Source organism: Phalacrocorax aristotelis, chromosome 3, assembly GCF_949628215.1.
Source record: "Phalacrocorax aristotelis chromosome 3, bGulAri2.1, whole genome shotgun sequence".
NCBI lineage: Eukaryota > Metazoa > Chordata > Aves > Suliformes > Phalacrocoracidae > Phalacrocorax > Phalacrocorax aristotelis.
Window position 1 is genome coordinate 79,458,034 of NC_134278.1, and position 14,613 is coordinate 79,472,646.

General features: G+C 39.6%; 2 long non-coding RNA genes across 5 annotated transcripts in view; one reads left to right on the top strand and one right to left on the bottom strand.

Annotated features, from left to right (window-relative positions):
* The window catches only part of LOC142054924 (uncharacterized), a 174,540-nt gene that overhangs the window by 105,148 nt on the left and 54,779 nt on the right, over positions 1-14,613 (top strand). For 2 of the 3 annotated variants that reach the window (XR_012659716.1, XR_012659720.1), the window contains one exon: positions 1,824-4,840. The exons of the other annotated variant lie outside the window; for it this stretch is intronic. This is a non-coding gene — a long non-coding RNA (uncharacterized LOC142054924). Of the gene's footprint in view, positions 1-1,823; positions 4,841-14,613 lie in introns of those variants that run through there. 3 annotated transcript variants of the gene reach the window in all.
* LOC142054925 (uncharacterized) overlaps positions 1-14,613 on the bottom strand; it is a 44,758-nt gene that overhangs the window by 14,371 nt on the left and 15,774 nt on the right. The gene's annotated exons all lie outside the window — the stretch shown is intronic.

Genomic DNA, 14,613 nt, shown 5'->3' on the forward strand with positions numbered 1-14,613 from the left:
CAGTCCAGGTATATATTTGACTTCCCAGCAGGATTGCAAGTGGAGATGACGGGCCTCCAAGTGACAAGTGTTGGCTAAGAGTCCTCTAGGGTAGCATTAACTAAGATCAAAGTCTTTAACTTGCAATCCAGACAAAAATTATGATCCTGCTTGCTTCTGTTTTCTTGCATGAACAGCTCAGCATCACCATTGATGTCTTTTCATGCCAAGTTGTCCTTCTACCCAGCTTTTATATAAGTTTTGTTCAGGTGGAATGAATTTTTCAGAAGTCTATCTTCTGGAGTATGTAGGCACGAATTCCAGTACGCAGTCACTGGGAAGTGAACTGGGCACATTCGGTTCAATGTTATGTTAACTCAGAAGCACTGAGAGGGTATGTGTGCCTTCAGCTTCTCATGAGCTTTATTTGCATCATCTGTATTGTCCTGTTAAAACTACACACTCTTGCCATTGCTACACCATGTAATTCACAGTGTCATCGCCTTTCTGAGAACGGTGATGAAAATGAGGCCTTGTGTAGGTGTGGCATAGGATTATTCTTGTGCACATATGAGCTTTTAGGAATGCACTTCTGAGAAGGATTGATGCCTTGATGTTTCAAGAACATTCAAGATTTGCTGCCTTCCTAAGCCCTAGTAAATATTTGTCCAACTATTAACCTGTTGAATGTCATTCAAGTAAGATGAGCTAAAACTTCCCAAAAATCAGATAATTCTAGGAATATTTTAAGTGAGAAAAAAAGTTACTTCTCCATTCATGAAGGCCTGCATTGCTAGATATTTTCTTATCTGGGAAAGAGATGTTTCTTTCAAAGTGACTTACTCTTGCTGCCGCTGTGTCCAAAGCTTGATTTTAGAATGTTCATCCACCAAATCTCTCTTCAAAGCATCATCATTTAAAAAAAGCTGAACTCATCGAGCACTGCATGACCTAATCACCCGTGAAAGCCAGGTTCAGATATTCAGGTTCAGTTAACAGTAGGTGTAGCCTATTAATGGAATATTAAGCCCTCATGGTTGAACTATGACCTGTAATAACTTTGTCCCATAGCATACAGATGTTAACAGTAGTTTTCCAGTGTTCAGTAGGTTAATTTATGTAGTTTTTATGCTTTTGTTTTCAACTTTTGGCTCATGAAAATTATTAAGGAAAAAAGCTTACAGTCAGCTACATGCTATTTAGGCAATTTGGATTGAATTCAGCTCAACTCAGCAGAGGTGCAGAAAATGAAGAACTGTATACTTTATAATTACTGTGTATGAAGATGCCAGATTGTAGAATCTCTACAGGTAATTGTGAGATTGCTATAAAGACATCACATTTGCCTGCAGAGATTTCCCAGTCTGCGACTTTTATCCAGGTTGAAGAAGAGAGAGAAGTATTTTCTTTCTACTAGTCCATGTAATATTTTAAACTGAATTTCGAATAAGATGTTGAAGAAGGTTCTGTTGTTGAAAGACCAGACGTAACCCCTTAGAAGTTTTCAAGAAGACTAGATAACTATATTGATAGTAATTGAACTTTTGTTTGGTTCTGACATACTCTACCTTCACAGTCTGTGTGGTTTCACGTCTTCCAAAGGCTGCGTTTCGGATGCCTCACAGTCACCTGGGACTTGATATAGCTGAAACTGAGAATGCCACCTTTCTTCTAAATGTCTGTGAATGAGTACTTCTTGCCCCTGACCCCGCTACTTCTTTTTTTGGTCTCTGCTGGAGTGACTGTAGTTTTCCCCTTTCTTTCTCAACATACATTCTGGTTGTAATCAAATGGCAGTGATTTCTTTTCTCTTAAACTTTTCTATCTGTCCTTTTGTTGTCTAGTTGTTGGTGTTGGGAAAGAAAGGAGAGAACATTTGGAGAGTCTCCTCCAGTCATCATCAGCACCCGTTTGACTGCTGCAGCCACACGGAGGTTCTCTTGTACTAACCTCTCCCCTTCAGTTGATGTAATTCACGCCTTGCTTATGACTCTCCCACTTGTTATGTCTTGTTGTGCATTTTTACATTTAAACTGTGCATTCTCTGAGGCACAGATTATGAATAGACTTGTACTGTGCGGGTGTTTAAAAAATTAAAAATCCACAAACAAACGAGAGGAGATTAATCGTGGACTGTATAGTTTCTAACACTTATGCTAATTCCAAACAGTAAGCACAAGAAATGAAAAAGAAAAAAACCCCCTACTTTAGCCTACTTTAATACTCTTTTTGTGAGCAGCAAAGGAGGCTATAAAAACCTCAGATGAATTTACTCAGTTCTGGTGCAGAGCTTTCATTTTAAGAGATTTGTTTTTGCCAATGCTAAGTGATCCAAAGAATTTGAAGGATGAGGAACAGATCTTTGGTGTCTTTTGCTGTGAAAAATCTTTAATATGCTTTAGAAGGAGCATAAAGGCCACTATTTATTTCCCTTTGTCTTTTGGAAATGAAAGGATGTTTTGTACCAAATTCTTGAAAAATCCATCCAAAAAAGTCTCCATAAGGTGTGACTCACAGTGACTGCTTTTACAGTATAAACAAATGAAAAACAGCTTGTGTCCTTGCTAAGCAGATTATCAGGAGAGGTTGAAAAGGTTCTTTCTAGAGAACAACTAATTCTTGTAATTTTTTGTAATGCTAGTGGAGCTCTAGGAAAGTGGAAATGAAGACAGAGCATGACATTTTCCCCTCACCACACCCTTCGGTATCAGAGAAATCAGCCTGTATTTTGTAAAAAGGAATTGAGGTTATGGAATCTTGGTTTCACTGTGACTTTTGTGTGTTTATTCTTTGCATTCAGCCTATTAGTTAGCTTGTACTGTCTGTTCTGTCCCTGCATGTGTGCTGCCCCTTCTGACAGCTGCTGGGGAGGCTTTGCACAATGAATGGAGGTGCATCATACCTGCTCTGCACAGCATCATCTCACTGCAACTTTTAATATAGCCAATAATAATTAATTTTTGTATAAATGTATAAGAGGGAAAATCCTTTCCTAAATACCAGAATGAAACCTTGCTTCTGTTGCTGTTACTGAGAGCTCTGCATTGGCTGCCTGGGATCTAGGATTTGACTCTCTTGTTTAAAACAATCAGACAAAACCCAACTGACAAAACCTGCAAAACACCCCTGTTTAATTATTCAGTCTCTTCTAGAAACTAAGGAGTATAGTCAGCCAAATTCCATTGTAAAGGGAAATGAAAATTTGGACTGAAAACTGTGATGCTGTGTTTCAAGACAATGAAATTAGCTAGCGTGCATCTCTGAAAAAATTGATATTGAGCTGGGAGACCAGTCTGTAGCAGCATCCCTCTGCATCCCTTTGATGTAAGGAAAAAAACTGGCTTTGTATGCTGATTCACTCGTAAGCACAAAGAATAACTTCATCCTCAGGCTTGAAACTTCCAGATGTTACAGTTAATTAATAATGTCGCTATTTGCCACCTACTGCCTTGATGTTATTGCATTAAAAAACCCATCATCCTAAAAGTGCGGAAGACAATTGTATGCATTTAATGATGAGTCACTACTGATGGGTTGGTTTTAGTATCTTTACTATTATTATATTTCAGTTTATGTTGTAAAATGCCTGTTCTTCTGTCATTTTACTCAGATGTACTTCTGGCAGTGAGGAGAATAGAGACTTGCATAGGGTTTAGCTGGTGCACTGACTGTTATTTCCTGATGATCTACAACAATGGCTATTCGGTAACAGCTGGGCCATATCTTCTTTAGACAAAGCCACTGTGGGGCTGAAACCTCCCATTGCTGAAGCATAACTGTTTCCCTGGTAACGTTTAACTAGCACGTGTTTTATTGTTTCAAACTGCTTTCCTAGGGTATTTGCAGGTGGTAGAAGATGCTTTCTTAAAGAGGGGTCATAACCTCATGAACTTTCAGATGTCGCAACAAATTGGGGGACAAAAACGTTTTTTTTTCTTTCAAATGGATTAAGTAAATCTTATTATATAGCCTTCGCGAGACAGATGTAACTCACAGTTTGATTTTTAGCTTTATATCCAGATGCTGATACAAGCATTTCTGCTGTCAAAATTTTGTTTTCGGAATGTGAATTAAGACCATATTCCAATAAGAAGATTTCAAGCAAACACAGTAAGAACATGCAGACGTTAAGATTACTGTGACTATCTTTTGTCTTGGGTTTATTTAGCTGTGGTTTGTTTCCCTGTATGGATTTCTTTTGAATTTGATATTTCAGTGATTTATCTTAAAAATGCACTTGGTTCTAACAGAATTCTGAGGTTGATCTGTTAGATCTCAGGATAAATACAAAATTATTTGTGAACATGTAAAGGATGGTGACAATGGAAAAACCGCTTGCTTGGTATTTTAAGTTGGAAAGTATAGAAGTGTAATTATGAAGCACACATACATGCAGGGTATGCATTTGTACGCCTATCAGTAAGTGTGGAAGCAGAATTTTGTAAAAAAGAATTACATCCTCATTCTTTCTTATACCAAAATTAAAAGTGCCTTAAAAATATACTTATTGCGTTCATCCAAAAAATGTTCTGTGGTACACAGGAATGTTTTGTATTACAGGATTTTTTGTTAAGAGGAGACGGTCCCAGCACAAAAGGATGGCAAGTAGTAACATGGGACATAGTATAAAAATGTGGTTAGATCTTAATAAGTTCAGCAAAATCCATTCATAATCTAGTGGGATGAAGAGAGAGCTCCCTCTCCTGTCTGTTTGATAAAATTTATAGAAGCTATTTGCATGTTTACTTTGATTAAGGTATAAATAAAAATAATGTTTAAATGACATGCTGTGAAGCTCGTAATAAAAGGCTTGTATTTATCTCTTTGAAAAGAGTCAGTTGTGGTTAAATCTGACTCTGTCCTTTTTTTGAGACATTCTGAAATTATTCTTTTGCATTGGCAGTGTGAAGTCTGTTTTAAAAGAGGTACTGCATAATAGCCTGCAACCCATTTTGTACAGTGTCCTCCAAACTAGGCACAAAACAAAGCTTCCCAGGTTTGTACAAGAAACTGTCCTGATTTTAATGAAATTAACTCTCAGCCCAGCAGGCAGGTCCAAGTCCCCAGGATTGTGGTTAATAATTCATTCTTTGGTGTCTGTGGGTTTTGGGTTTTTTTTTGTATCGGGGCCTCATTCGTGGAATTTATTTAATGCCACATTTTATAGATACAGTTTTCTCAAAGGTACAGAAGTGGAAGGTGTTCCTAGGCTAGCCCATCTGCTCCCTTTGTTAGAAGACACATACCTAACTTGTAGCTTAGATACCTCTGGGCTGTGTGCCTTAGCTGTATCCCAGGCAGATGTGGAGAGAGTGGGGAACAAAGTTTCTGCTGCTCGCAGCTGAGCAGTTCCCAAAGATTTACAGCAGATACAGAGCAGTGAAGATTTAGAGGCTGCTGGTGACTGAATCATGTCATCAGAAGAAAGTGAATAAATCATATTAATACCTGGCTGAAAACAGTACTTCATTTACTGAAATGCAAGTGTGAATACAGCTATGCATTTTTTTAAGACTGAGAGTGTTTGTGGCTCTTTGTTAAAACACTGACTTTTCAGTTTGTGATGGATGTTTTCAGAGAAATTTGGGCATTCATGTATGGATGAAGTAGCCAATGCTACTCTTGTTTTACCTGTAGACTTAATCCAGGTTCCCTTCTGTATCTGTCCACGGCAGTGTCTCTACTTGTCTTCTCTCTGTTCTATATCATATCTTTGCTACAGATACTATTTTGTTACAGGTTGCTCAGTCTTTTAGTGAACATCTTGTGTCTGCGAGAGTCACTCATAACTAACTCGTGTATACGTCCTCAGGATGAAGCCTAATGGTAAATGTGGTACATAACCACAGGGCTGGACAAGGTGTCCCTGCCCTGAGCCCTAACTCTCTGTTGAAGTCCCTCTCTGTGACCTGCCTTGGAACAGGGGAAAGGGCAGGAAAACAGCCTCTGGGCCAGGGCTCCTTGTGCTGCACAGAGCACAGAACAATTCCACACAGCCTAAGGGATTTGCTGTCAGCCCTTGGAGGAGGCTTTGTAGGGAGCTGCGGGGAGCTTAGTACCTGGCTGTATTGAGCCCAGGTGACAAAAAGAAAATAACCTGTTCCCTGGGATGGCTGTGTAGGTCTTTGAGTTTGTGCTGACAAAGGGGATTGGAATCTCAGCTTCTGCAGGGATACATCATACATGCCCTGAAGTGATGGGTGAGAACACCGTTCATTTTTTTACATATGTTCCAGAAGAATATTGCTTAATGATTTCCTTCACTTGGGATCATGACTGAATTGCATGAAAACGAAATCAAACTGAATTTTTGGTCAGATACATTTCCTGTTACGATCTCTACCTAATATAGTAGCAGACATTTGAATTAGGGAGTGGAATCTGATCTGAGACAAGGTAAGGTAGGGAGAAAAGCAACAGGTTGTATGCTCAGCCTATTCCCTCCTCCCAGGTTTTTTTTGGGTGGCTTAAATAAATTAATACTTAAATTAATTAGCCACATTTCAGGTCTGAGTTTTTGCTTTACAGTGAAGATTGAAAGAAGAATGAAAGAATTATGCTCATTGTTCATTGCCTTCATCAGTGCAAGTTTTTAATAATGAAACCAGGTAAAAACATTCTGAGACAGACAGATACAAAGTGTCCTGAGCTATATTATTCAGGAGCATTACATTGGTTAGGGCTTAACCTTAAGATCAATGTGATATTAATTAGTACGTAATTATAGTGAGAGAATTTTTGACCACACACTTGTTCTGCTGCAGGTTATCTGACAGCAGAGTAATCAAAATTAATAATCAGTGTGTAGTCACACTGCTCTGCATGTCTGTGACTCTGTTTCACTCTAAACCAGGCTTGATTCGTCCCTTCCCCTTTTAGTACCAAACTAGTTTTAAGTCTTTCATAAAACAACTTTGAATCCAGTTATAGCAATGACTCCACATTGAATTAATTATGTTCTGTAAACTTCAAAACTCGGTTAAGTTGTTTCATTTTTCATAGTTCTGAATAAAAAGCAAATGAGGCAGTGACAGAGGCTTGAGTGTTGGCAATAAAAAGGTTGTATTTTGCTGTATAATTACTATCTCATTAATTCTAACTGTTGAAGAGCAGCTGCTAACTGTTGGTACCAGTTTATGACTAAAACAATATTCTTGTTTAACAAATGAATTGACAATGCTTTCAGGAAGAAAACAATAAGAATATTTACAGTGCTATAGCAATGATTAGTAACAGTGCCTGCCACATACTCACTGCAACACTACATTTACCAGCAAGATCCCCCCAGCCCCAAATGTAGAAGTCCAGACTTACCAGTAAACATGGGCACAAGCTGTTAACCTTTTATTTGTATGTCTCCAGACTTCGGTATTGCTTCCAGGTCTGCTCGCTAACATTTGTAGTCACTTTAGATACTTCTGTACTGGCATAGATGCTGACTGATGTGAGCTTGGAAATTACTTGAAAAGGGAATCCTGGTAAATGCTGCTTTATGCTCAGACTTTTCTGCCTTTGGTCGCAGTTTACCACAGTTGCTAAAGCCATCCTCTGACTGGGGCAGTAATCTAAGAGAAGATTAATTTTTCACTGACTGCAAAAGAAGGCAAATGGAGAGGAAGAGTTCTCTCCTTGCTCTCAAATCCCCTCTGAGGGCCGACACTAGCACAGGGGCACAACTTCCTAGAGTCTGGCCTACTGTGCCGCCGGCTGCTCCCAGGATGTCAGCTTCCAAGTTGTTTCTTAAATAGAAAAGCATGCATCTGCTCCTCAAAAGTTTCGGATGCACCAGAAAGATAGCTGAGAATTACAAGTGAAATACAAGTTTTCTATAGGAAACAGCCTGGCAGTCCACACTCTTATTCACTTGATAAGCAGAGTCTTTTTGACAGTCCTAACCTTCTAAACTATAGGTCCTGCTGAGCCCAGCATGAGTCAAACGCTGGGTACCATCTGTCAGAGCTTTAGTGTTTGGGTTTTTTTTTCCCCTCTCTCCTCTTTTACTACAATCTGCTAAGAGGGGTGCGGAATAGAAGTTGCTTTTCTACACTTAAATGAGAAAGTAGAGAAATTCAATAAGAAGCATTAAGGAAATCCTGCTGTTCTCAAAAAACTTGGTAGGCACTGGGCAGGAGAACAAATTATTCTGTGTTCCTAAAAATTTTAAAAACAAGTACATAACGTGCCTCAGGAAGTGGGGAAAAAAATCTGAAACCCAGAACTGAAAAGATGATTTTGAAAAACTAAGTTATATGAACCATGGTATTAGCAAGAGTTTTAAAGTGATGCACAGTTCAGAGGTTTCATCCGTTTTGCTAAAGAAACACTCCTAAAGGATATTCCAAATTTCCCATTGATGGACATTTAATAAGAGGAACTGGCAGAGAAGAAATGAGCCCCTGCTGCTTTGTAAAAGAATTACCAAGGGGATGTCTTTATATCTCATTAGTTTATATTCAGCCCTAAATTGGCACCTGTTCTGAACTTGGTCAAAATTTGCTGGAACTTTAGAGACACAAATGTCTATTTCTCTTTAACACGTTACTAACAATTCATCAAAACAGAGGGGTTTGTGGGTTATTACAGACATACATGCACATGTGGAAGTGAGAATATAAGACAAGAAATGTCCTGCCTTTCCAGTGCTGAGGGCCATGTGAGAAGATGTATCTGCAGTTACCTGTGTGATTCTGCAAGTGCAGTTGGCACGTCTGCATGGCACAGCCAGGCATCCGCACCTCCTACCTGCACAAATTGCTGTTTTAGAGTTGAATTCCTAAGAACTGCAGCGGTCGCTAATACTTAGGAAAAAGGAGCGGAAAATTGTTTCATGTGGTTGATTTTTGAGCTGATTTTCTTCCAGCCTGTGCCTTTTAGGGTAGCTGTGGGACTGAGGTCATGTTATGTTCGACGCTGCAGTCAGCTCTAATATGAGCTCCATACCAGAAACACAACCTGTATGTCACAGCCATTCCTAATGGGGACATTCAGCAGCTTTCTTGTCTTTTCTCCCACTACTTTATAAACTGAAGGAGGTGTTTTGACTCCAAGAAGCTGGCTCTGTGACTCCAGCTGGACAATTTTGTTGGCAGTGATCAGTTTTCACATGAAGTGATTGTAATCGACCATAGGAAGTGGGTACATAATTGTGCATGAATTTTTGTTCAAGGTCTGAATTTTAAAAGGCAGAAACTCTTAAATATCTTAAACATGCCTAGGTCTCCTTTTACTCTATTACATTGTTCTACCTCTACTGACTGGCATGAGATAATTTCAATTTATGTTTATTTAGCAGAAGGATATGTGGCTAACTGTGTGCTTAGATTGAAAAAGTTCTAATGCAATTTTACTGTCTCCTTACAGGTTCTTTAGTCACAGCAATTCTATATTGCAATTTTAAAAGGTCAGCAGGGTGATTTTAATATGTGTTTGATTCTAGTCTCATTGCAATTTTATACTCATGCAATTTTGCTTAATACACTGGCAGGCGCTCGGGCTGGCAACACAGGTGGGCAGGTGATCAGCAAGATTCAGAACTTGGATGGTCACTTTGTCTCTTATGAGAAAGGTCATTAAAACGAACCCTTTGGGCACAAGCAGGTAGTCTACAAAACACTGTTGTGGCATGTGCCAGAAACAGCTTAGATAAAGAAGGGACTTTAAGGGCTTATGCGTGGGCAGTTGTACGTGTAGGTGTCATCTTGGATGCCAACTAATATGTATGATTTGAACAATAGCATGGGGTGATATCGTGACTTGCCTAATATTAGGAGGTATTGTGGTTGTATGTAAAGTACATACAACCATACATAATTATGTACATAATATGTACATAAAGTACATATTATCCTTCCTGAATTATTATCATTCTCCCTGCATATGTTTGTTGGGGTAATACATGGGGACAAACCAGAGCTGAATCCCTTTGTTCGTGGTGCTGGGTGAACACCGATCGGTAGAAAGCCCCTTGCCTGAGGAGCTTCAGCCTAAGCAGGCAGGGCACACGGAGAGCAGGAAAGGAGAGGACAGAGAAAGAACACAATACAGACAGTGAACATTCCGTTACCAAAAATGTCCAGCCAAAGCTGATGATGTTAATTATATTATGTTGTTATCTCACCATTAGCCTGTACTTTTTGCAAGTGATGGAGTGTAAAGTGTGTGTTTTCCCATCATGTTATACTGCTGCGTTAGCATAAAAATGCTGTGATAGAGCATGATTCTGTGGCTGCTTACTCTCTTCAATGCTTGCTGAGCAACATTTACATTTATGTATTTCCTTTTGCCGTTAACATCTTTAATTAAATGTACTATATGCTGGATTGTATTTCTAATCACAAAAGTGCTTTAGGCCACGTATCTTCCAGACAGAGCCTTGCTAGTTCTTTAACTGTGAGAGAGTATGACATTTGACAAGATCTGCTTTTAAAGATGTACTGTGAATGTGCAATGAAACATCTCCAGGTAGACAGCTATTTCAGAGATGGTGAGTGAAAGAAATAGCTTTTTTTTTCCCCCCTCCACATGCACCGCAGCTGCAATAAACCAGAGCACCTGTTCTTTGCATACTCCTGCTGGTTTGTGCTGTTTGTATCTGCTGCCAGTGGGGTCCCAGGAGAGATACAGGAGCTTTTTAATGGAACCAGAAAAGCTGGGAGTGCGTAAGATGTGCACTTTCACAGCAGTTGTCTCTCTCTTCTTAGAATGACCACAGTTATGAGGTCAAATCAGATACTTTTGATGTAATTAATAAAACTGCATGAGAATTAGTTACACTTCAGCATGCCAGACTGCATTTGTGAGAAAGGAGAGCTTTTCTAGTGAAGTTACTATACTTTGTGAGTGTCACATTATTCAATTTGTAAAAATTTATGTTAGTATTTTGAAGCACTGAAACCAGTGTAGCAGTCACTCTGGGATAACTAGTAATTTGTGGATATTTAGTAAGTGGCATTTACTTTAATAAGCTAACATTTATATTCCATCAGGATTACTAGAAGGTGTGTATGAAGTGTTCATTTTCCTTTCTTGGCAGACCAAAGAGACTTTAATTTAAAATAGTTATTTAACACAGTGACTTGTGTTGGCAAAAAGGATGACATGCAAAGCAGAATATTTTTATTCCATGTTGTATCTCAGGTGATACAAATGCTATTACACTTAACATTATGTCTGAACTAACTAAAAACTGATAAATAGATGTGATTTTAAAAACAGCTTGTTCTCTCCTTTGTTGCATGAGAAAACTTTCTATACTGCTGTTGCTCCATAATGTCTTACAAACTTATTGGCTCAAATGATTGGTTTGACACAGTCAGTTTTGGTTCAATATAGAGTGAGTCAGTCTACAAATATAAGGTTAAAGCACATAATTTCTAATGAAGGTCTAGGCTATTTGAAAACTATAAGTTTACAGCAAAACAAAGCAAGCAAATGCATCAAAATGGTAGTACTTTATAGAGATGCTAGGATGGTAAGGAAGTATGGGTTGAGTGAGTGAGGTGGACAGAGAACTGGCTCAACAACAGAGCTCAGAGGGTCGTGATCAACAGGGCAGAGTCTGGATGGAGGCCTGTCACCAGTGGTGTTCCCCAGGGGTCTGTGCTGGGTCCTGTTCAACATATTCAGCAATGACCTGGATGATGGGATAGAGTGTAACCACAGCAAGTTCTCTGATGCTACCAATCTGGGAGGAGTGGCTGATACACCAGAAGGCTGTGCTGCCATCCAGCAAGACCTGGACAGGCTGGAGAGCTCGACTGAGGTGAACCTCACGAAATTCAACGAGAGCAAGTGTAAGGTCCTGCACCTGGGGAGGAACAGCCCCAGGCACCAGTACAGGCTGGGGGCTGAACTACTGGACAGTGGCTCTGTTGAGAAGGACCTGGGAGTGCTGGTGGACAAGTTGACCATGAGCCAGCACTGCGCCCTTGTGGCCAAGAAAGCCAACAATATTCTGGGCTGCATTAAAAGGAGTGTGGCCAGCAGGTCAAGAGAGGCTATGCTCCCCCTCTACTCTGCCCTACTGAGACCACATTTCGAGTACTGTGTCCAGTTTTGAGCACCCCAGTTTAAGAAGGATGTGGAACTGCTTAAGCAAGTCCAGCGGAGAGCTACCAAGATGATCAGGGGGCTGGAGCATCTCCCTTATGAGGAAAGGCTGAGAGACTTGGGTTTGTTCAGCCTGGAGAAGACTGAGGGGGAAATTCATAAATACAAATAAATATCTAAAGGGTGGGTGTCAGGACGATGGGACCAGGCTCTTTTCAATAGTGCCCAATGACAGGCCAAGGGGCAGTGGGCACAAGTTGGAACACAGGAAGTTCCACCTCAATATGAGTAAAAATGTCTTTCCTGTGAGGGTGCCAGAGCAGTGGCACAGGCTGCCCAGGGAGGCTGTGGAGTCTCCTTCCCTGGAGATATTCAAAACCTGCCTGGACGCGTTCCTATGCCCCCTGTTGTAGGTGTCCCTGCTCAAGCAGGGGGGTTGGACAAGATGATCTAGAGGTCCCATCCAACCCCTACCATTCTGTGATTCCATTATGTGGTAGAAGCACACCACTGGTATGTTTTCAGTGTTCTAAAATGTAATCAAGTGATCAAAATTAGAAGGGAGACAGATGAAATAAAACATCAATAACAGCTAAACAGATCTGCATTGTAACTAGGGCTATGAAAGCAGCCCTATTGACTGTCACCCTAATGGACTCTTTCTTCAACAGTGGCCTGTCCTTAAATTGCCTTGCCATTTAAGGCAACCTAAAGAAATCTTTCTTTCTTTGTAAGCCTGACAGCGTATGATCATCATGCTGGCCAAAAATCCACAAACTATAGCATGGGTGTCTTTGCAAGAACAGCAACACAAAAGCAAAGGTAGTTTTGGACTGTACATTCCCTGCTCTACCCTGGGGTGCAAAAGGAAGTGAAGCATGCCTGTAATTTTGCAGTGGAGGGGAGCGTTACTGGGAAGCTCTCATATCCTGCTAATCTCTAGGCTGTCAGCATTGGATCTTTTCATTTCTTTGGGGCTGTGGGCTGAGGAAAGTCCACACAATAGTCACTGTATGTGTTGTGTTTTCTTGAAGGACAGCGCAGTTTGCAGCACAGATTCCAATAGGTGGCAGTGTATTGTGTTGCATCAATCTTTTTTTCCCACCTTCATAAAAAAGGATGGTGAAGGAGATGGTGGCAATGGAAAAATTGTGGATCAGGGCAGCTTCCTGTTACCTGAGCTGTATAATAATAGGGCTGCTGAGGGGTAGCATGTCACTTCATGCCACTTTGTGCTCTTCATGCATCTGCAGAGGATGTCAGTTGATTTCATGAGAAATACTGCTTTGACATTAGTTTGAATTATGTTACTGTTGCCAGATCTCCTTCCCCATGTTGGACAGACCCATTTAGTGGTTATTATTTATTACTATTATATTAGAATTGTGGAAGTCTCTTAGGCTTCTCTTTAAATTTTAAATACTCTAGGAAAACCTAACTAAGTCCTGATCCCATAGCCATTAATTTTAGTGGCATAACTGCCATTGATTGAGCGAGCCTTGAGGCCTCATGCTATATATAACAAGTGATGTTTTTAGAAGACACAAAGTGAAAATGTCTTTTCTGGAAAAATACTTGTGTGTCTTTCTCATTTTAAAGCTAAAATCACACCTCAAAGTTGACTTGGAAACTTGTTGAGTCAGTTTTTGTTTAAATATTAAAATGAATTTAAAAAATCCTTTTAGATTGCAGTCTGCATAAATCCCAACAGATATTTCTGAAGTGCACTAGAAAAGGAGAGTTTGTCTTCATTTGTAAAATCGTTCAATGAGTAGATAACAGAACCTTAAAATTTGCTGTCAGAGTAAAATATGTTTTCATGGCATTTATAAAGTACATAAAATAGACGTCTGTCATGTAGTATCTTCTCTTATTATATGTATCACTTAGTCGGGCGTGCTTTCTGGGATTGTAAACTTGCTACATTTTTCATGCCAGATGACATAAGATTGTGTTAGAGGTATTGGATGATTAAATTTACATATGACTGGGGGGATTTACACTTATGTTTGACTTTCAGTCTTATGCAAATTACTAGCATCCAATTTGGCAGAAGTAAAATTACTGACCTTTCAAATGTTCATTTGCCTTCAAGTGTGCAGTGGGATCAATACAGACATTGCTGTCTATATTTTATACCACTGCATAATGCTTTGGAATAGTTTGAGTTCCACAGTTCCTACTGGATACTGGTAGATATTTTTCACTGCATCTCAGGAGTTACTTATTTCTGATAGACTTCTACATTTTTTCATGCTTTGTCTTCCATGAGTTGCTTAGTCCTCTTTAGGAAAAGTCTCTCTTTTACTTGAAAACATCCTTAATTAAATAATGGTGAGATAATTTTCTTTGCTTATAACTTCAAATCTTGTAATCTTCTCTGGAAGGGTCTAAAAAATTAAAGTTTTGAGAAGAGACTTCTTCGAGTGGTCTCCTTCCAATAGCCTGAAATTCTCCTTAATATTAAAAAAAAAAACCCTGGAAACAGGAGCCCATTCTACTTCACTGGTAAAAAAGAGCCAGTTTCTGGACCTCAGTCATTCAATACACAGTTTCAAGTGACATATTTGGCACTTCCATGCTCCC